At 41.1% G+C, this 23,104-nt stretch overlaps 1 long non-coding RNA gene across 2 annotated transcripts in view; it reads right to left on the minus strand.

Moving 5' to 3' along the window:
• Positions 1-11,046: 11,046 nt before the first annotated feature.
• The window catches only part of LOC140626272 (uncharacterized), a 13,706-nt gene continuing 1,648 nt past the window's right edge, over positions 11,047-23,104 (minus strand). The window contains exons 3-6 of one of the 2 annotated variants that reach the window (XR_012025466.1): positions 22,370-22,896; positions 16,117-16,203; positions 15,072-15,131; positions 11,047-13,842 (exon numbers count right to left, since the gene is read on the minus strand). This is a non-coding gene — a long non-coding RNA (uncharacterized lncRNA). The remainder of the gene's footprint in view (positions 13,843-15,071; positions 15,132-16,116; positions 16,204-22,369; positions 22,897-23,104) is intronic. The other variant, XR_012025465.1, reaches the window with a different exon arrangement.

Raw genomic sequence — 23,104 nt, forward strand, 5'->3', positions numbered from 1 at the left:
AACAAAACAGGTGAACATATGGGAAGGGGAAAAAGAGGGGTGGGGAACAAACCATCACTTTTACATAAAGGCAAAAATCCTTAACATGACCTACAAATTTCTTCAAGATCTGGTTTCTGCCTGCCTTTCCAATCTCATCTCACCATTCCCCTGCCTTGGTTTCAGCCACACTGGAGATATTATAGCTTTTCAAATGTGTCATATTCCCTTTTGCCTCATGGCATTTGCATAGGCAGATCCACCTGGAATGCTCAGACTACCCTCACCCCAGTTATCTCCTACTGTCCTTCAAATCCCCACTCAAATGCCCTTTCCTTAGAGGTGTGTTCACTTTTTTTTAAGGACTTTTTATTTATTTATTCATGAGAGACAGAGAGAGAGAGGCAGAGACACAGGCAGAGGGAGAAGCAGGCTCCATGCGGAAAGCCCAATGTGGGACTCCATCCCGGGACTCCAGGATCGCGCCCTGGGCCCAAGGCAGGCACTTAACCGCTGAGCCACCCAGGGATCCCAAGGTGCATTCACTTTCTTCCCAGTCTAAGTAAGGCAGCTTTTCCAAAATGCTGCAGAAATTCAGTCATCATGCATCTCTCTCCCAAACACCGCTTTCTCTGTAACACCTGTAGCCAGATCAGTTTCAGATGTAGAATTTCCTGCTGCATACACTCCTGGTTCAGGAACACTTCTGTGAAATTTTAGACTTATTATCTCTACCCTAATCTCCATGACATCTGTGACAACATCATGGTGAGAGGTGGATCCTCTCACAAATATATCCCAGTTCAACATACAGATGGCCAACAGGTACATGAAAAGGTGCTCACATCACTAATCATCACAGAAATGCAAATCAAAACCACAATGAGAAATCACCCCACACTTAGTAGAATGGCTTTTATTCGCAAGACTAGAGGTAACAAGTATTGGCTAAGATGTGGAGATGTGCACTGTTGGCAGTAATGGAAATTGGTGCAGTCACTATGGAAAACAGTATGGAGGTTCCTCAAAAAATTAAAAATACAACTACCATATGATTCAGCACTTCTATTTCTGGGTATTTATTTGAAGAAAATGAAAACTATCTTGAAAAGATATATGCATCTCCATGTTCATTGCAGCATTATTTACAATAGACAATATATGGAAACAATCTCAGTATCCATCAATGAATGAATGGATAAAGCAAACATGGTATATATATGCAGTGGAATATTATTCAGCCATGGAAACAAAAAATTCTACCATTCGTGACAATGTGGATGGACCTTGAGGGTATAATGCTAAATGAAATGAGTCAGAGAGAGAAAGGCAAATACCATCTGATCTCACTTCTAGGTGGAATCTAAAAAAACAAGTTCATAGATACAGAAAACAGATTAGTGGTTGGTGGGGGGCTGGGGGAATTCAGTGAAATGGTAAAGGAGATCAAAAGGTACACCCTTCAAGTTATAAAATAAGTCAGGGGAATGTAATATACAGCATAGTGACTATAGCTAATAATAGTGTTGCATACTTGAAAGTTGCTAAGAGTAAATCTTAAGATTTTTCATCACAAGAAAAAAGTGTTAGTGTAACTGTTTGGTAACAAATGGTAACTAGACACATACTGTGGTGATCATTTCACAATATTTACAAATACTGAAACATTGTACATCTGAAAACTAATATAAAATGTTACATCATTTATAACTCTCTAAAAATTATTTTAAAAACTACAAATCAGATCGCAGTATTTTAAAGTGTTTTAACCCCTGAGTAGCCTCTCCTCTGCACTTAATATAAATGCAGACTCTTCACTTCAGCTTCTAAAACCCTATGTAATCTTATCTTGTACTGTCTCTCTTGCCTCAGCTTGGGCTCTCCTTAACCTCATTATTCCTTTTAGCTCCTAGAACTTGGCAAGACTTCCCTTTCTCAAGGCATTCATTCTAGCTCTTTCTCCTGCCTGGAATGTTTTTCCCCAGGCTGACATTTTGTCCTTCTCAACCTTTAGTGTCTGTTCAAATGTCACCTCCCCAAGAAGGCCTTCCATGACCACATCTAACATGACCCTTTTTCCAGTTCCTCTGTGTCACAGAAATGCATACATATGTAATATATACTCAATGAACAGAATAGACAGCAGGTTGGTCACACAATAAAGAATTGGTGAACTATAGAAAAAAATTGATACACAGTATCACACAGACACATATAAAGATCAAGCGAAACAGTGCTCAGAGTAGAAAAACCAAAATACCTGGAATTTTATTTTTTAAAAGATTTTTTTTATTCATGAGAGAGACAGAGAGAGGCAGAGACATAGGCAGAGGGAGAAGTAGGCTCCCTGCGGGGAGCCTGATGCGGGACTTGATCCCAGGACCCGGGATCACGACCTGAACCGAAGGCAGATGCTCAACTACTGAACCACCCAGGCTCCCAAGACATCTGGAACTTTAAAGAAAGAGAATAGAATAGTGGAGAATGAACTACGGAGGATTTTGCAGAATTAATACAACTTGAGACTCCCGTTTCAGGAGCTCTACAAATCTGAGCAGGATAAATATAAGAAACCAAGGCAATGAAACCTGGCAATGTGAAACTGAAGAATATTAGATAAGAGGGGATCTTAAAACCAGGCTTAGAGAAATGATGATGTCTGAAAACGAAAGCCAGTTTCACTGACAGCTCTTCTGTTGACAGCAGCAACAAAAGCTAGAAGAGAGTGGAATACTATCTGCAAAGTGCTGATAAGAAGCAGTACAACCTAGATTGTTTTATCTACTTGCATTCTTGGAGAAATGCAGATGAGATACAGAAATTTTAGACAAAACCAAATCATTTACTGACAATAAGACTACTATTGAAAACTTTAAAATGAAAATGGCAAAATGACAACAGGTCCAGCAGAGATTAAGGAGAGATAATAAAAAGCTTTATACCAGTGACTTCGAAAAATTAAGTGAAATGGAAAGTTTGTAGGAAAAATATTTTAAATTTTTTAAAAAAGATTTTATTTATTTATTTTGGGGAAAGAGGGGCAAAGAGGGAAGGAGAGAGAGAATCTCAAGTGACTCCCTGCTAAGCACAGAACCTAACATGGGGCTTGATCTCATGACCTGAGCTGAATGATGCCAACTGACCCACCCAGACATCCCTAGAAAAAAAATTTTTTTTTAATTGACTCAGGGAAGAAAGAAAATCTGAATTATTAGACATATTAAAGCAGTTGTTTGAATTTTTTTCGCAAAAATAGTAAACCCAGTGATTTTATGGATGAGTGTTCCCAAGCATTTACTAAACAGATAAACCCGATCTTAAGCAAATTCTTTCAGAAGATTGAAAAATAATATAATCTTAACATTAAAACCAGATAAGGACAGCCTGAGACATAAATGATAAGCTAATTACATCATAAATATAGATGCAAAAATTCTAAACAAAAATTATGAACCAACTGAGCCCAGCAATGAAAAAAAACAGTGCATCCTGAGCAAATTGAATTTGTCACAGCAATGAAAGTTTCAACATTAGAAAGTCTATTAATACGGGCCCCTGGGTAGCTCAGTCGGTTGGGCATCTGCCTTCGGTTCAGGTCATGATCCTGGAGTCCTGGGATCGATTGCCAGTCGGGTTCCCTGCTCAGCAGGGAGCCTGCTTCTCCCTCTCTGTCTGCCTGCCACTCGCCTGCTTGTGTGCATGTGCTTTCTCTCTCTCTCTCTCTCTCTCTCAAATATATAAAATCTTAAAAAAAAGAGAAAGTATTAATGAAGTCTACCGCATTAACTGATTATAGGAGAAAAATACCATTTCAATAGGTTCAGGAATTCTACAACAATATAATTTTTTTTTGTAGAGCTCATGACAAAAATGCAAGAGAATATACTTTTTGACTAAGAAGGTTATGTTCCCATCTCCTCCCTCCAAAAAAACCGAAGCCAATATAATAACCAACTGAAACACTCCAAGTATTTCATCTAAAAATCAGGAACAAGATTAATCTTTTTTAAATTTTTATTTATTTATGATAGTCACACAGAGAGAGAGAGAGAGAGAAAGAGGCAGAGACATAGGCAGAGGGAGAAGCAGGCTCCATGCACCGGGAGCCCGACGTGGGATTCGATCCCTGGTCTCCAGGATCGCGCCCTGGGCCAAAGGCAGGCGCTAAACCACTGCGCCACCCAGGGATCCCAGGAACAAGATTAATAATGGTTGTTGCCAATTCTATTTAGCAATATGCTAGCTGTCCTCACCAGTGCCATAAGAAAAAAGGAAGAAAAATCGTAAAGATTAGTATGAAAGTAACAAAGTTGTCATTATTGTCCAATGATATAATTGCCTATACAGAAAATCCAAAATAATCTACAGATAAATTATGGGTATTTATAAATGATGTTAGCAAAATTGATAATTACAAGAAAAACTTCCAAAGTCAATTGAACAGCGTGTACAAGAGCAACACGCTGTAAATTAATGCAATTTATAAAACTATTATAATAGCAAACAAAGTTCCCTACCAAAAAAAAAAAAAAAATGCCTGAACTTTAAGAAGAAATTTTTGTCCTTACTGGAAGATTAAAGAATACCTAAGTAAGTAGGGCACTATAAAATATCCATGGAGTAGTAGGTAGAAAGTTGTAATAAAAAAAGTCTCAGTTCGTTTACTGTCCTGGCCTTCCATCTTTTCCAGCCATGCTGCCTTGTTATTCTGAGTGATCTTCCATTTCATTGCCTATTCATCATGGACTGTAGTCTACAGACTTTGAGGACACTTGTCAGTATCCTTTTCAGTAATATATTCACCATTTACCATCATCCATAGACTACCCGCTGAGTCCTAGAAAAATACCTCCAATGCTCTCTCTCCTACAGACAACACTGCATTCACAGGTAACATTTCCAGCCCTTTCACAGCAACTGTGGTTTCTACCCATGTGAAGTCCCTATAAATGTTTTTCCATGCAAAACCAAATCAGAAGTCACAGAAAACTCAAGAGTGAAAATCCACAACCTTTCTTCCTCATTCCATCATAGTCTGAGTATAGGGTGATCAACAATATTTGCTTGGCTTGAACATACTATTAAAATCCATGGTTTGGGGTGCCTGGGTGGCTCAGTTGGTTAAGTGTCTGACTCTTAGTTTTGGCTCAGGTCATGATGTCAGGGTCATGATATGGAGCCTGGCATCAGGCTCTGTTCTCAGCACAGTGTCTACTTGAGATTCTCTCTCTCTCTGCCTCTCTCACTGCCCCCCTCCAAATAAATAAAATCTTTTAAAAAATCCGTGGGGGGCACCTGAGTGGCTCAGTCAGTTAAGGGTCTGCCTTTGGCTCAGGTCATGATCCCAGGGTCCTGGGATTGAGCCCCTAGTCAGACTCCCTGCTTGGTGGGGACTCTGCTTCTCCCTGTCCCTCTATCCCACCCCTCTCCCTGCTCGTACTTTCTCTGTTAAATTAAAAAAAAAAAAAATATATATATATATATATATCTCTCCATGGTTTATACACCTTGATCCCAGAGAATAAGGTGAACAATTGTTTACCTTTTAAAACTTGTAATGCCTGGGTGGCTCAGTGATTGAGCATCTGCCTTTGGCTCAGGTCACAAGGATCGAGTCCCCCATTGGGTTCCCCGCAGGGAGGCTCCTTCTCCCTCTGCCTATGTCTCTGCCTCTCTCTATGTGTCTCTCATGAGTAAATAAATAAAATCTTTTAAAAAAATAATAAATAAATGAAACAAAATTTGTAACTCCAACAAAATAGCCACATTTAAATATATAGCACATTAAAAGAGCATCAATACTGCTCTATTTATAGGCAAATTCATTGTATTTCTTTGACTTCTGTTTTTTCTTTTTTGATGAAAAAAATTGGCGTGAGCAAAAGGGAGGTAAAAGTAAATGGCAGAACAATAATTGTGGCAGATAGAAAAAAATGGGTCCCTAGAAGATATCCATGTCCTAAACCCTGAAACCTGTAAATGCTACCTTATATGGCTAAAAAGGGGGGAGTCAGCTCTGTTAAGTAATTCTATTAATGTAAGACAACATACTAAAAAAGAAAGAAGGAAAAAGCATGTGATCATCCGACAGAAAAAAACATTTCACAAAATCCATTCCTGATACAAACTCCAAACAAACTAGGAATAGAAGGGAACTCATTCAATATGATGAAGAGCATCCATAGAAAAAATACTATTAAAATCATACTTAATGAGGAGAGACTGAATACTTTTTTTAGATCAGAAATAAGACTTCTATTCACATTGGACAGGAAGTTCAGCCCAGTGCAATTAGAAGGAAAAGACGTTCAAGTTGGAAATGATCAAGCAAAAATGAATGAATTTTTAAATGACATGATCATCTGTGTAGAAAATCTGATGAAATCTACAAAAAGCTACTAAGGCTATTAAGAGATTAACAAAGTTGTAGGACACAAGATCAATATATGAAAATCAGGGATCTCTGGGTGGCGCAGCGGTTTGGCGCCTGCCTTTGGCCCAGGGCGCGATCCTGGAGACCCGGGATCGAATCCCACGTCGGGCTCCCGGTGCATGGAGCCTGCTTCTCCCTCTGCCTGTGTCTCTGCCTCTCTGTCTCTCTCTGTGTGACTATCATGAATAAATAAATAAAATCTTTAAAAAAAAATATATGAAAATCAGTTGTATTTCTGTGTACTAGCAGTGGCCACTCAGAAATGTAAACTTTTAAAAAACATTTCTAAAAGCACTGAAAATACGAATTACATAGGATAAATTTGACAAAAAAATGTGAAAAGTATACAACATTATAGAAGCATAAAGAAGTCCTAGATAAATGGAGAAATACACCTTTTCATGGCTCTTCAGACTTGATATTGTAAGATTTCATTTTTCCTCAAGCTGATCTCTAGATTCAATGTAGTCCCAATAAAAATTCCAACAGGTTTTTAAAACAAATTGACAAGCGGATCCCGAAATTCATATGGAAATTCAAAAGGACCATAGACTAGTTAAAAGAACTCTGAGAAGGGACAAAATAATAGATTAAAACTGTTTGGGAATAAAGGATCTATTTAATATTGTCATCTCCTCCTGGATTAGACAATGTCTCCTCCTTAACCTTTGAAAACAAAAGCCTGATATCTCTGGACAATAACGCTGAGGTTTCAGAATGACACCCTACACGTCTTATCTCCTGAGGCAGTTGTGTTTTGTTTGGTCCGTATAATAATGCTTAAAGTATTTTTGAAATATTGTCAATGCTTAAAAAGGAAGATCTCCTGTACAATTTTAGATTTCCATCTCCTCTTTAAAATTAAGATCTGGGGGCAGCCCAGGTGGCTCAGTGGCTTAGCGCTGTCTTCGGCCCGGGGCCTGATCCTGGAGACGTGGGATTGAGTCCCATGTCAGGCTCCATGTGTGGAGCCTGCTTCTCCTTCTGCCTGTGTCTCTGCCTTTCTCTGTCTCTCATGAATAAATAAATAAATAAGATCTTTAAAAAAATAAAAATAAAAAAATAAAATAAAATTAAGATCTGCCATCATTGCTGCAACATTCCCACATGGCAACATCAGGCAAGAGCCAAGTAGTAACTCTGTCCTTTAGGCCGGGAGTAGGTGTGGTGTCTCTCCCCATCAGATAGGAGCCCCCAAATGTGGGGTAACCCTATCCAGCAGAAGCTGGGGTGCCCAAGCAGTGAAAGAATTCACTGGAGGCAGAAGTTTATTCAATAAATTCAATAGAATACACAGCAAAGGAGCAGCGGGCAGGACAGCAAAGCAGAGACTATCTGCCAGGAGGCAATGGGTGGGGTCTGTATCTAAAGAGGAACCGTGACGTATGGGACATTTGAAATTTTCCCATCTTTGGTTGTGCCTGGTTGCATGTAACCCATTGGTCAGCTAGGGCTTATGGATGTTTCAAGGTGGGTTGCCAGATGGGCCTATCTCTATACAGCCTGGGGGATGGGGTCACTTTGAGTCCTTTGCTTTAGTCAGGTTTCCATTTCTCAAGCCTGTTGTCTAAAAGTGGCCTCTACATTTGAAGTATATGCTCGCTGGTTTGCCCAAATCTTCTTTAGCTGACTTCACTCATTTCACATACTTGCCCGACTCTTCCATAGGCATTTGAGGTTATGACTCCTGCAAGAAGAGCACTTCCTATCTCTATGGTAGGCTGAATAATGGCTTCCCATATCCAAATCCAGTTCCCTGGGACTTATGAATGTGTCCTTATTTGACAAAAGAGACTTTGCAGATGTGATTAAATTAAGGATCTCGAGATGGTAAGATTATCCTGGATTATTTGGGGAAACCCTAAATGCAGTCACAATTGTTATAAGAAGGCAATGTGATCAAGCCAGGAAGCAGGCTGAAAAGGCGATGTGCTGACAAGCCAGGAACCAAGGAATTAGGACAGCAGCCAGAGATGATGGAAAAAGCAAGCCAAAGAATAGTCCTGAGCCTCCGGAGGGAGCAGGTCCTTGGTGACACCTTGATTTTAGCCCAGTGCATCGGATCTCAGACTTCTGACCTCCCAAATAAATGTGTGTTGTTCCAATCCACCATGTTTGTAGCAATTTGTTACAGCCGCGGCAGGAAAGTAATAAACTGTCCCTGGATGGGAAAGTGAGTTTGGGAAGAGACTATTTTAATTAAATTTGCCCTCCTAGAGGCAAGAAGGAAACCTGCTGGTATCTCTCTTGCTAGAAGCCATAAAAGCAGAACACAAGTAAATTTTTAACAAACACCTGAGTGCTGTGATCCTTCCTATGACACTATTACATATTTCCTCATGTTACAGCAGTTCACAGTTCAGGGGCTGTGTTTTTAACATATTACCCTCCCCCCCCAGGATTATGTTGAGTTTCCTGTGTAAAGGGATCAGTTATCTACCCACTGTCTGTGTAAATGAATAGAACATCATCAAACTGTCACTTTATAGGTTTACTACTATCTACTTTCCCTCCCCACTAGTGGAACCTCTAAAGGGAGAAATTGATTAAATTACTGAGTTGCCAGCAAAGAATCCCAAATGGTCGTATGGTGAGGTAGATGGATGAGACACCAAAAGCTAGATTTGCCATTTATATTCATCTTCTCAAATCCTCCAGTGAGTCCAACAAAATATTAGTTTAGGAAAGTCAATTTGAGTCATAAAATTCAATTGTTTTCCCCTTCAGTTTAGAAGAGAGAAATAAACATTTGCAAGATTTAATTAGGAGGCCCAGAGAGAGAGCAAGAAAACCAAGTTAAGTTTTTCTTTTCTTTTTTTTTTCTAAAAATGTCTTTAACTTTAAAACATAAGTATATAAATAATACAGTAAAAAACTTTTTTTCCTTCTCTTAAGATGAACTGTATGCAAGTCCTTAGCATTTTGGCTAGCATTAGATAGTAGTTTGATAAATGATTTTTGTAGAAGTTGAATTGGAAAGCCAGATTACCTATTCTCGTGGAACTTACAGTCACCTCTAAGGAAGATTCTATAAAGATTAGGAGCTAAGATTTTGTCTACAGCAAAAGAGCTTACATATGTATTTTATGACCATATTTTCTACACTAATATTAAACTTATGATCCTTTATTTCTGTAGATTTGGTGTTACAAGGTATATGCACAACCCTATGGGGTTAAGACCATAGTAGGATGTTAAAATGAGATCCTTCCTGGCCTAGTCCCTGGTGTTAATAAAACAGCCAGTTCTTAAAGTAAGAGTGAGTTTTCCCCCATGTGCAGTGTTTCTGAAAGAAAATTCAAAGAACCTGTTTCATGACTCATATCTCTTGGCCAGATCCAATATATAAAAAGTGTGGAGAATAGGGAAGACTGGAGAAGAAATTTCTTTGAATCCATCATGTTGTGAATTCCCATCACCCCCAAGTAATTCTACCTCCTTTTTTCTTTTCTTTTTTTTTTTTTTTTTTTCAGTTTATTTGAGAGAGAGAGAGCTCACACAAGCAGGGGAGGGGCAGCAGGAGAGCAAGAAGCCAACTGTTCACTAAGCAGGGAGCCCGATGTGAGGCTCTATCCCAGAACCCTGGAATCAGGACCTGAGCAAAAGGCAGACGCCTAACTGATTGAGCCACCAGGTGCCCCAGTTCTACCTCTTTCATCTAAATCCTGGCAAGGGGGTTTCCAGAAGATCACCTGGAGAGCTTTGATATGCATTTCCTAAAAGTTGGAAAACAGGGGATCAGTGACGCACCATGCCTGAGAAAACTAAAGCAAGCGTGGCAGCCCCAGAGCGAGGCTGTTGGGGTGGCCTGCTCTTTCTGAGCTTGTCACCAGGACAAAACATGTGTGTGATAGTTTGTGAAGACCCAGGCAGGAGGGAGCTGAGTTATTTTGGGCTCTGCCTGAAACTGCCTGGAGGGACACCAGCAGCAAGAGGCTAGAAGGGAATGCCAGATTCTTGGGGGCTTATGAAGGTATTGAGTGGCCACTAGAAGAGAGGTGCATCTGCCTCAGTCAGGGAGAGCTGTAGGGGGAGGTCCCTAGCCGTGGCAAGCTCCACAAAGAAAGAATCAGCTTAGCTGCTTTCTAAACCCAGAGACTCTGAAGCCACCAAGCCAAGTAAAAATGTCCTATCACCTTACTTCGCCCTCCTCTTGCAAATGGAGAAGGTAGAGAACAAAGAGAGCAGAAATTGACCTCCAGTAGCAGGTGGCATCCACCAACTACAAAGCCTAGCTCAGGGGAGAAGGGGGACAAGGAATCCTACTTTTGAATGATGATTAAAGGATTTATTAATTTTAAGACTAGACATCCTGCTTACTGAATTGAGATTGTGTGCATGCCTCACAGTGAGGACTGTGACCTTATCTTAGAGTAAGCAAAAAAACTTCAGTGGGCCTGCTGCATATTCAGCCAAGGGCAAAGAAAACGCTCCCCTGAATGAAGAAAGTCTAAAGTAGAAATGGGAGGCAGACGTTAAAGTTGCACTTTGACTACGTCATGAGTCGTGAATGTTCAGCGTACCAGTTGCAATACAAAAATTGTAGTTAACCAATCGCTTTGCAAATACTAGTGTAAAACCCCTTAGCAGATTTACACTAGTATTTGCAAAGCGATTGGTTAACTACATTTTTTTTTTTTCCCTAATATGAAAGAATCTGATGCCTGGCATATTACAGATGTTCAGTAACTGCTAATTTAAACTGAGTATGGGGGCGCCTGGGTGGCTCAGGTCGTGATCCCAGGGTCCCAGGATTGAGCCCCACATCTCCCTCTGACCCTCTCCTCTGTGTTTGTGCATGCTCTCTCTCTCTCTCTCTCTCTCTCTCTCAAGTAAATAAATAAAATCTTAAAAAAAAAAAAAAAACCCCTGAGTATCAATCTTCTTCAAGTTCTGATAGAAACTGTGGAATTTTTTTCCCCAGAATTATTTTAAAATAAAATTAGCATATAAATTTCACACATTTCACTAATTCAGATAGTTGTTTATTTATACTTAGCTTATTATACCAGGGATTTTGAGGCCCATTTGTATTGATTTAGAGTGCCCTTGAAGCCAGGGGGTGAGCTGGAGCAGAAGAGCTGTCAAGACCCTTTCCAGCTGATCAAGGCTGTTTCTTAGAAAATCGGAGACTTACAGGAGCCTTCAGCCACCATCCTTGAAGCTTCCCATGCTCCTCTTTAAATTCAACAATGGCAATGCACTTTAGACTACCTCTGCACCGTCTCAGAATTATGATGCTCCTGGTACCAATTGTCTTCGGTAGAGGAAACAGTGGGAAATAAGAGATAAAAGCAAGTACATCATATTAATGGTTTCAGATGTCTTTTTTTTTTCTTTTTTGCCTTTAGTTCTTTATCACTTTCAAGGAGCCAGAAACTTATCCTAAAGAAATCCCTGAGAATGTTAAGCATAACAAGACTGTGGTTCGATATACTTACTTAATTCCAATGAGACTGATCCATATATTACACACTGAAAAGCTTTCTCTTAATCTTTTAGGGTCTTCGAGTTCTATCCTAAGTGGCAATTTCTCCTTGCAAGTGAGGGCAAGAGTATTTTAAATAATGGTGTACTTGCTCACTAGATTCACTCACCGTTTTAGCCCTCCTCACCGCCACTGCCACCACCGTTTTTTTGTTTTTTGTTTTTTTGTTGTTGTTTTTGTTTTTTCCACATTATTCTCTTTCTGTCTCCTACAGACCCGGAAGATTAGAAAATCATCCAAAGTCCATGACCACGGTAGGTCATATTGATGATTATTATAAAGAATGTTATATCTCCCTGTAACTCAACAGTAGCACAAGATTAAATTTCAGGAATGTTCAGCTTAGCTTTCCTTTCTGTCCTCAGACGAGGGCTTTTCAGCCTCTGATCATTTGTGTCCTATAACAGGGAAGCCCTTCCTCTGAGGTTGTCCTTGCACTGGTCCTCTTCTCTTCATCCCTATAGCTACTGCTTCATATCAGGCCCTCATCACTTCTTATCTGGCCTATGACGGTCATCTACTTGGTGTTTCTGCCTCCAGCTTGGTGCCTCTTCCTTTCATCCTCCACTGAGTAGACAGTGATCTTTCAGAAGCAAATAGGATGATGCCCTTTCCCTACATACAACCCTTCAATGGTTCCCCCTTGCATTCTGGATCAGATTGAGCTCCCTAGCACAGCATATAAGGTCCTCTGTGACCTGGACTTCACCTTCCTATCCAGTCTTCTCATTCACTGCTTCCTCCTCACCATAATACACCCAACCATATCTAAGCAATTGCCACTTTCCAAACATGCTCTGCTATTTTTATGCCTTCCTGTTATTGCCCATGTCCTGCCATGAATGCTCTCTCTCAACTCCTTTTGTCCTCTAACTTCAGTTCCCACCTCACAAACTCCCTGCCAGCTCACGCTCCAGCTCTTCATGAAGCCTCTCCTGCCCTGTCTCCCAGACGGAACTGACCAGCTTCCTACCAGGTGCCCACACTGTACCCTTTGACAAAATAGCACCTGCAACATTTTGTTATCACTCTTCTCTGCTTATGTGTCCCTTGACTTGACTAGAACCCTTTTAGTGCAGGGATGTCCTCATATTCATTTTGTTATCTCCAAGTACCTATCCCATAATAGGTACAAAATAAGAAGAAGTGTCAGACAGACTCAGGACCCAGGACCAATGCTACCCATGCTGGAGTAATTTCTAATAGAAGGAATTACTAATTCCTAGTTCCCACTGATACTAAATCCTGGGATGCCTGGGTGGCTCAGCAGTTAAGCGTCTGCCTTCAGTTCAGGGCATGATCCTGGAGTCCCCAGATCCAGTCCCTCATTGGACTCCCTGCATGGGGCCTGCTTCTCCCTATGCCTATATCTCTCTGTGTCTCTCATGAATAAATAAATAAAATCTTTAAAAATCATACTAAATCTTAATTCCCACCCTGGGCCAAAGGTATGTATTTGTGAAAACCCATGGCTTATATATAGCTTTGTGGAAAGGGGGTACAATCAAAGGCCATGTCTCTATATGAGCCCCCGCTGTTCTAATAGTTGAGTTATGAGAACACCTTAATACTACCAATTTTTAGTTATACTGTGCTGATAAATAACTTCATGAATTATTTAGATTCTTCTTTTTTTTTTTTTTAAGATTTTATTTATTTGACACAGAGAGAGAGCCAGCCAGAGGGAGAGTATGAGCAGAGGGGAGGAGCAGAGGCAGAAGCAGATTCCCCACTAATCAGGGAGCCTGATACAGGGCTCCATCTCAGGACCTTGGGATCGTAACCCAAGCCAAAGGCACACACACGACTAACTGAGCCCCCAAGTGCCCCTTAGATTCTTGCTTCTATTCCTTTTTCTTCATTCTGTCCACCGGCAACCAGAGCAAGAAAGATGAAACTCAACCATCCTTGTTCCTTGTCATGTTCCTTAATGGGAAAAAGACTGAAACAAACAAAAATATTTATTAAAATATAGTATTGGTATTGCCTGTGAAGTTCATCTATCTATATGCAGTACCCCTTTTCCATGTGTATTTAAGAATTAGCTGTTTATGGAATATAATTGTATATGTAATCAAGAATTCCATATGTAATCAAGAATCAGCTGCTCTGTCACTGAATGTGTTTCCTAAAAATTAGATACGTTTTTTTCTTTTCATTTTTAGATGCCAGATATTTTAGAAGAAATAGAAATTATTTAGATTAAACAGGACTGAATATTAAACACTAATCATTTTTTGTCAACCAATCCAGGAGCAGAGTCATTATTAAGTATAATACCCAGGCTGATCATACAAATGATACATTAAAATCTGTATAAATGATGAAATTTTACATTCCAAAAAATGTGATTATTTTTCTTCTAATTTATTCCCATGAACAATAAAATCTATTCTACTTTAGCATAAACAGAGGAATGCAGTGGCTTCTTGTCCAAATGTTCATTCACACAGAATACCACTTCCATATTATCAAGCCTTTAATGACACATAAAAATAGTAACGTGTGTCATTTCAACTTTTCGTTTCCTCCTGTGTGACATCCTTTTCCTCTCTTAATAGGCAGGCTCTTCCTATTACCAACCAAATATTAAGACACTAATTCTGAAGTCCTTTGGAGTTAAACCCCAGATGACAGGAGAGGACTGGTCTTCTGAGATGGAATCCTTATAATTTCTACTTTAACACAGTTTTGAGGAATTAGTTCTGAATTTATATTTTTTAAGATTTAATTTATTTACTCATGAGAGAGGCAGAGGAAGGAGCAGGCTCCCCAGAGGGAGCCTAATGCAGGACTCAATCCCAGGACCTCAGGATCATGACCTGAGCCAAAGGCAGGACCCTCAACCACTGAGCCACCCAGGTTCCCCTAGTTCTGAATTTAAACAAAGGAACCAGAGACAGCTTATTTTGTGAGATGTATCAGAAAAACAAATGTAGGGGCTTCTGGGTGTCTCAGTTGGTTAAGCATCTGCCTTTGACTCAGGGCCTGATCTCAAGATCTTAGGATCAAGTCCCACATCAGGCTCCTTGCTCAGTAGGGAGTCTGCTTGAGATTCTCTTTCTCCCTTTCCCTTGGCCCCTCCTTGCCCCATTCATGCTCTCTCTCTCTCTCTCATAAATAAATGAAATCTTAAAGAAAAGAAAAGAAAAGAAAAACAAATGTACATACATGCATATTATCCTTTTGATAAATCCCAGAGCCAGGATGGAGATGTAGCTGTTGAATCAACTATTGGAAGGGAAGAAATTATTTCAGTTCACTGAAATTAGTTTTGCATTTATATTACTCAGATAAATACAATATGAAAATAAATGAAGAAGTTATATCTGGCCTTTTAGGAAGTACCAGTGTTGTTATTTTTGCGGAGGAATTCTGTAAGACAAATCTTACATGAATTTTGAAACAGGAAATTTAATTTCTCAAATTCCACAAGTTGCAATATCGCTTAAGACAAACGATGAGAAATGCACAGTGTGTTGCAGCTATAACAGTGTTGTGTTTCAGAAAATTAAGCACTGAAAGTTTTGGAAGTGATTCAAGTTTTAAAAAGATATTATTACTAATAGTTTTAGGGGGATTTTTGAGGGAAAATTAACATATGGTAGGAGAAAGATGAATATTAGCATAGAAATGGCTAATGCAGTTCTGGAAGCTGCATACAATTGTCATGAAGTGATTGGAAAGAAAAGATTAAGATAGGTGGTCTGCAAACAGGAGCATGTGCATAAGCACTACATTTGCCATGTGTATTATTAGACATTTATGATCTTTTACCTGCAGGTTGTCTCAAAATGAAGGTAGTGTGCCTTCCTTGGTACATGACTCAAGAACACAGAGTCTAAGCATATACTTGTTTCGATAAACATTTGGTGACTTTCAATAAACTATGTGACAACCTCTGTGTTAGGTGCCAAGGACACAATATAAAATCAGGCAAAGTTCATCAAGGACTATATAACCTACTGAGGGAGATAGATAAACTCTGTTCTGGAGGGAGGTGTCAGTGTACCTGTCTAGGGTGCTCTAGACATGAAGATGAAATGGCCCAGGACCATACACGGGAAACTCAGGGAAGATATTCCAGAAAGGATGATATCTGGGCCAGATCTACCACCGACTGAGTATCCCCCAGACAGAAGGGAGGAGCCACAGCACACTCAAAGCACAGAGGCCTGATAGGCGCTGCGTTACATCCCCTGAACCAAAAACTTACGTTCTTCCTATGGCAGGAGACAAAAATGATGAGGAATTGCATTGCATGCCTTCCCAAAAATTTTGAACTGTATCCTTATGAGAAGCCCTGAAAGATTTAAAGTATAGGAGCGATGTGGTCAGATATATATTTTGAAAGATCACCCGAAAAGTGATGTAAAGGGTAGGTTTGATGGTAGGTGATGCCGGAATCAGGAGCACCTGTTAAGATACGGCTGCAATGCACCAGGCGAGGAAAACTGATCCCAGAAACTAAAATAGCGGTGGTGAAAATGAAGAGGAAGATAGGCGTGCCAGGTTGATGTCAGAGGTAAAGTGAAAAGGATTCGGTAATTGGTTCACTGTTGGGGTGAAGACAGAGGAGCCTGGGAAGCCTAGCAGGATTCTGGGTGTGTTGTCGTAACTGAAATAGAGAACACAATGGGGCAGCTGGTTTGCAGGGAAAGAGAGGATGAGTGTGAGATTGCCTTGAAACATCCAGGAGATATTTAACAAGCGGTGGCATACAAGCTGAGAAGGATCCAGTAGCCAGACAAGGGACTGAAGATAGAGGGGAGAGCAGGGATAATTGATGAGTCAAGGTGTCAGGGGAAGAAAGACTCGATTCCCCAGCACAGCGTAGAAACAGAGACACCTCCTCTGTTGAATCTGGAAGAAAGGAAATCAGGACAAGCATGCTCAGGGCAGCTAGGGCTGTGCCATGGTCGGTGGAAGCTCGTGGCTGAAAGCTTCCCTCTCTTCTTGCAGCAGGAGGCTGGAGGTGAAGGTTTGAAATAGGCACAGCCTCTGCCTTCACATGGCAAAGCTTTGGCTCTCACCACAGGATATGACAAGGACGTACAATTTCCTCTCCGGCTCACAATTTCTGTTTTTATCTCCACTTTATTCTCCTTCCCGTCTGGTTCCTCATTCCCCTGATTCTGACCCATCGCATCTTCTTGAGGACTTGCCCCATCAATTGTTTTTATTCTCTCCCCCCTCTTACTCTGCACTGAATTCTTGCTCTCGCCAGAAAAAATTCTTCCTGCAATCCTCTTCTTTTTTTTTTTTAATTTTTATTTACTTATGATAGTCATATCACACACAGAGAGAGAGAGAGAGAGAGAGAGGCAGAGGGAGAAGCAGGTTCCATGCACCGGGAGCCCGACGTGGGATTCGATCCCAGGTCTCCAGGATCGTGCCCTGGGCCAAAGGCAGGCGCCAAACCGCTGCGCCACCCAGGGATCCCCTCTTCTCTTCTTAAAGCTATCTTTGTTGCTCTCTTTTCACACCCCGTTATCCCTTCTGGGAAATGGTTTATAGTTGACAAAGCACTTTCACATATCACCTTAACCAACCAGGCATCTCAATTCCTAGTGTTTTTTTTTTTTTTTCTTAAAGATTTTATTTATTTATTTATGAGAGACACAGAGAAAGAGGCAGAGACACAGGCTGAGGGAGAAGCAGGCCCCAATGCAGGGAACCCGATGTGGGACTCAATCCTGGGACTCCAGGGTCACACCCTGGGCCGAAGGCAGGCACCAAACTGCTGAGCCACCCAGGGATCCCCCAATTCCTAGTGTTTCTGATGAATACTCTTCCATATTGCCAGTCTCAATATGCCACTCTCATTTTTTTTTTGCCACTCTCATTTTTAAAGGCTGTATAATATTCCATGCATTGTATACGTGTGTGTGTGTGTGTTACAATTTATTGAATATATCTTTTTTTTTAATTTATTGAATATATCTTAAGGACACAGTTTGTAGCCATAGATGTTTGTAGCCACAAACATGCTCTTGATCTGTTGATCTACATGCTCAGCCCCACACTATTTGCATGCCTTTGCCTATCATGTGACTTTTCCAGGAATGCCCTTCCCCTGCCCTAACTAAACTAAACTTCGTTCCTTCACTTCCACCAACAAGTTCTTCATATTTGACACTTTTGTACCCTTCAAGGCCTAATTTAAATCTCACCCTCCTCCTTACCTGAAAACAACACAATTTATTTGTTTAAAGATCTTATTTTTAAGTGATCTCTACACCCAAGGTGGGGCTCAAACTCACAACCGCAAGATCAAGAGTCACACGTTCCACCAACTGAGCCAGCCAGATGCCCCTCCTCTATTTTATTTGAGACTTTCTAAAGGTATTTAGCACACTCTTCTCTAAACTATAACACATGGAAGGAGAGAGAGAGAACCCCATGCAGATACTCTGTGCTGAGATCAGAGCCCGACGTGGGGCTCGATCTCAATAACCCTGAGATCATAACTTGAGCTGAAACCAAGAATTGGATGCTTTGCTAACTGAGCCACCCAGATGCCCAATGTATTACTCTTGACATGTCCCCTAGGAACCAATGTAACCGTTCTTTCAACCACTAAGTATGTGCATTCTATCTTTACTTTTAGGCACCAGACATGGGTGGGTCTGATAATCTGAAAGACCCACTGTTGGCTGGACCCAGGCTGAGACTCCATTTATTGCCTGGCTCCCCTATACTCCTACTCTAAAAAGAGGCCCTGTTGGCAAGTTAGGTCTTCGACATAAAATCAGTTCAAATCTAGTGTCCAATAATCCTCCACAGGCCGGTGTTCCCTTTTTCTCAGTGCATGATTACTGTGATTAAATGTCCATAGGTCCCATTGAAAAAGGATGGGGGATGCACTACTGAATTGTTGAGGTGTTTCAGGGCTTTCAGCACTCTGGCTTGTCTTCAGTTATTGGGCTCTGGAATTGAGAACCAGCTCAGGCCCAGCTGAGGAGGGGATTGTGACTTTACTGGGTGACTGTCTTACCTCCTTCTGATCTTTCTTAATGTCTTTAATGGTATAAATTAACACTAAGGTGGGTAATATTATTAATCTTATTAACCATTGCCATGGTTCTCTCCAGGTTACTCCTCCTTCCCGTTCTCCATTCCTCGCTCTTGTTCAGACTTTGCAAGCCATGATGATAACTGAGCCCACCTTGTTTCTGATGGTTAAGCGGTGCCAGCTGGCTTCCTTTCATTCTTATCCTCTGGTCCTCATTGCAACCAGCCCCAGTCTGTAATAGCATCTCTAACCCTCAGCCTGGGCTACAGAGGACAGCCCACCATTGGTCTCAGCGAGGCTGGACCATTTTGGTAGATTGAGTGTTCTCCATGCCCTCTCGCAGAATGGAAGCTGGTGAGTTTTCCAGCCTTACATGGTATATCCATTCCAACAAGCCTACCTTTAGGGGCCAGGCAGAGGAGGAGGGGCCGGTGAAATGGAAAGAAGACTAGGAGAGTAAGTTGTCTCTGAGCCTAGAACAAGTGTGAAAGAAGGACTGGGGCAGGGCTCTGAGGAGGACTTTGGGATTTAGCAAGATGGAGATGTTTTCGCGGTAAAAATAAAAGCCTATTTGGAATAGGTGGAGGAGAAAATTGAAAGGTGAGATTAATGAAGTTTTACCTTGTCAGAGAGCAGAGAAATGAGACTATTTCTGGAGACAGAGGGTTTTGTTTTTTAAGATGGGCAATATTACAGTATGTCTGTATGTTGATGGGAAAGATGAATTGGAGAGGTAAGAAAGTTATTATGAGGTGGAGAAGAAAGAGCTATTCTCAGAGTCACACGTTTTTGAGCAGGAGATAGGATGCAGACCACAAATGGTGGATGCCCTTTATGAGCCTATAAACATTTTTTATTGTAACAGAAAGGAGGGCAGAGCCTAAGTGTACAGATGGAGGGAAGCGGCAGGTTTTGTGTCCAGTGATCAGGTGATTGTGCTTTTGTCCATCAGTTCTTTCCAAGGAAATCTGAGCTGGGGAGGTCTGCGAATTGTGCAGCAAAGGGAACCAGATGGGAAGAGTGCCCAGGGGGCTGGGGAGGGAATACAGGACCGCCTTCCAAGTGAGGAGTCTGGCTAGAGGGCCAGGACTCCTTTGAAAGTCTTCCTTACTTTGTTTCTTTATCCTGCAGTGCCCTCTTTTCATGAGGATTTTCTTTCAGAGGTAAAGTTATAGCACAAAAAACCCAATTCTTGTCTTTTAGCCCTTGCTAGATGAAAGAACACTTAAGTCTTTGCTTGCATTGTAATAAACACAACTTTTTTTTCCCATTTTCTCTTCAGCCTACAATTAAACTGAGGTTGCAAATATGTGGAGAAAAAAATGTCACCAGTGACAATACAATAAAGTCAACATATATTTTCTGAGTTACCACACAGAGTACTCTTCTGTAACATTGACTCAAAGGCACAAAAATCCCTGGCTTCAAGATGTTTAAGAGAGGACACATAATAAACGATATATTGTCTTAGGAGGTAACAAGTGCTAAGAATGAAGGAGAGGGCACCTGGGTGGCTCAGTGATTGAGCTTCTGCCTTTGGCCCAGGGCATGATCCCGGGGTCCTGAGTCGAGTCCCCCCATCGGGCTCCCCGCAGGGAGTCTGCTTCTCCCCCTGCCTGTGTCTCTGCCTCTCCTTCTGTGTCTCTCATGAATAAATACATAAATCTTAAAAAAAAAAAAATGAAGTCTTGAGAACAGAGAGAAGGAAATGGAGAAGTGGGGAAGAGAAGATTGGAGAATTGTGATTTTAAATTAGGCAGTGATATTAAGCCCCACTTTGGGCTTTTGCTTCGGTTGAGCAAAAGTTTAAGAGACACGAGGAAGTTCCTAGCTATGTGGTAATCTGGGGGAATATAACTGAACAAAAAACGGTGCTTAACGATCCCATTTGCCAACAATGTTGAGAGAACTCTTAAATAATCAGAGGGAGAAAAGGCCCGGCTTCTACAAATTCCAAGGGAATAAAATGACAAAAGCGGAAAGTCAATGGTGAATTTGCTATATGAATGAGGATAACCAGAATGTGGTATATTCCAGGAAAATGAATATCTTTAGAGAGATAGGTGCAGAGGTAAGAGACAGGGAGAACATGGGGAAATATTTGGAAAGATCTAACTAAATTAGTAGGTGCATTTCTTTCTTCCTTTCTTTCTTTCTTTCTTTCTTTCTTTCTTTTTTTTTTTTAAGATTTTATGTTTAAGTAATCTTTACACCCAACGTAGGGCTCAAACTCACAACTTTGAGATCAAGAGTCACATGCTCTACTGACTGAGCCAATGGTGCCCCTTACCTTAGTGGTATAGTCTTAATTCCATGAATCAAGGTTTGGAACCAACTAAGTGGGAGAGCTCTGGGTGGGCACCAAAGGAAAGCTGCTTATTATAGGGAGAATGTAGATCATAATAAATACAGGGTTTGTGAGCACCAAGATCAGGATATTTTACTTCCCTGATCCGCAGACAACTACCTTTTATATTTTATACCAATTGGACAGTCACATATGTCTGTTTTCTATTTGTATGTTTTTATTTTCCCTAAATTCTGTACAGCGGTCACATCCAGAAGAGGCACACTTTATGTGTCCCGGATAAGCATTTGGTAGCTGGTTATCTAAAATTCAAGTCCCAAATAAAACCCACTAGGTAATCATTTAATACCTGGTGTGGCAGTCCCAGGTTAAGCCTAAACGGGATTATCTTTACTGGTTCAGGCTACATCTAGACATGTCCTGAGAACTGGAGAGGCAGCCCTACTAGGAATCTTGTTTTAATTGTAATGAGCATTCTCCTCACTGGAAATCGGTCCTCCGAAGGAAAGGGAGTCAGTGAGATATCCTTGGCGCAGAAAGGAAAGAAGAGGTGATTTTGAGTACTGTTTAATGTCTGTGTCTTCTTTTACACGGTTCACATTGGATTCTTTCTGGTACAAGGGAAGAGCAGCAAGTTAAATAGAAGGCTGTGTTTCTCAAAAAAACCTGTCAGATATCAGGAACTCAGAAAAGGCCTGATTTGAAACTCAAGAAACAGAAAATTGGGGAGGGAGAGTCTTCTTTTGCCAGTGGGAGTACTCAGCAAAGTTCAGCCCCAAAGTAGTGGCAGTGAACTTGGTGGCTTTGGCGCAGAGTGGCGACTTTGGCAGGCGAGCACAGAAGTGGAGGCAGTAGCAGAGTGGGAGGGTACCACCTTAGCCATGTTAAAAAAAAAAAAAAAAAAAGCTGAATCAAGTAAATCTGAAGATCTAATAAGCTTTAGTAAGTAATTCATGAATTGGGCAGCAGCCCATCTAGCAAGTGGAGGGCAGCTCCAAGGAGGAATCCTTCGAAATGGAAAGTTTTTATAGGAAGGAGAATGGGGACAAGAAGTTATTAGTAAAAGAAAAGAAAGAATTGTTTCAGGCACAGTCACCTGCCCCTTGGGGGGAAGGACAGGCTGTCTTATTAGGTTGATTACCTTACCTTCTTTTGGGGGTTGGAGATGGGCCCATGTGACAAGGTTCCTCATTGACACTGATCAGAAAATTACTGACTGGTTAAGACTCCATTTCTAGCGGCAGTTGAAACTGCAATTAAGTTGCATATCAAGTCTCGATTTGGTGATGTGGCCTGAGTGATGCCATTTGGGGCCTGTGACTTTTCTTTTTTCACAGCAGCACGGCAGTGGCAGTGGCGGCCTGATGGAACCACGTGGAGCTGAGTTGTTTCAGCCTAGCACCGTCAGGTTGTGATTTTAGCAGATAGACTTAGTCAACATGGGCCACAAGCTGCTTTCACAGGGGCCCCAGGCCAACGAGGCCTTGAGCTGAGCCAACGCAGGAGCAGAGCAGCTGATGGATGGTACTAGGCCCTGGAGCAGGAATCTGGAATCAGACTGCCAAGTTCAAATCTTGCCTCTGTCATTGACCAGCCTTGGGTAAATGACCTTTCTGCTTCTCAGTTTTCTTCTCAGTAAATAATATCCAGTTCAGAGCGATTTTTAGAGATCACTGAAATCATGCATGAAAGCACAGCTCTAAGAAATAGTGACTGACAGTAGTAGGCATGTGATAAAGGATAGCCCGTTTCACCATTCCTACGACATCTCACACTGCTCCAGCCCAATAGTAGTTGGTATTCACTGTTTAATTGCACGAAATACCCAAGTATTGATAGCAACCTAAACTTCAACAGCCCTTGCCGCCTCTATTTATATTT

This window comes from Canis lupus, chromosome 37 (assembly GCF_048164855.1).
Source record: "Canis lupus baileyi chromosome 37, mCanLup2.hap1, whole genome shotgun sequence".
Taxonomy (NCBI): Eukaryota; Metazoa; Chordata; class Mammalia; order Carnivora; family Canidae; genus Canis; species Canis lupus.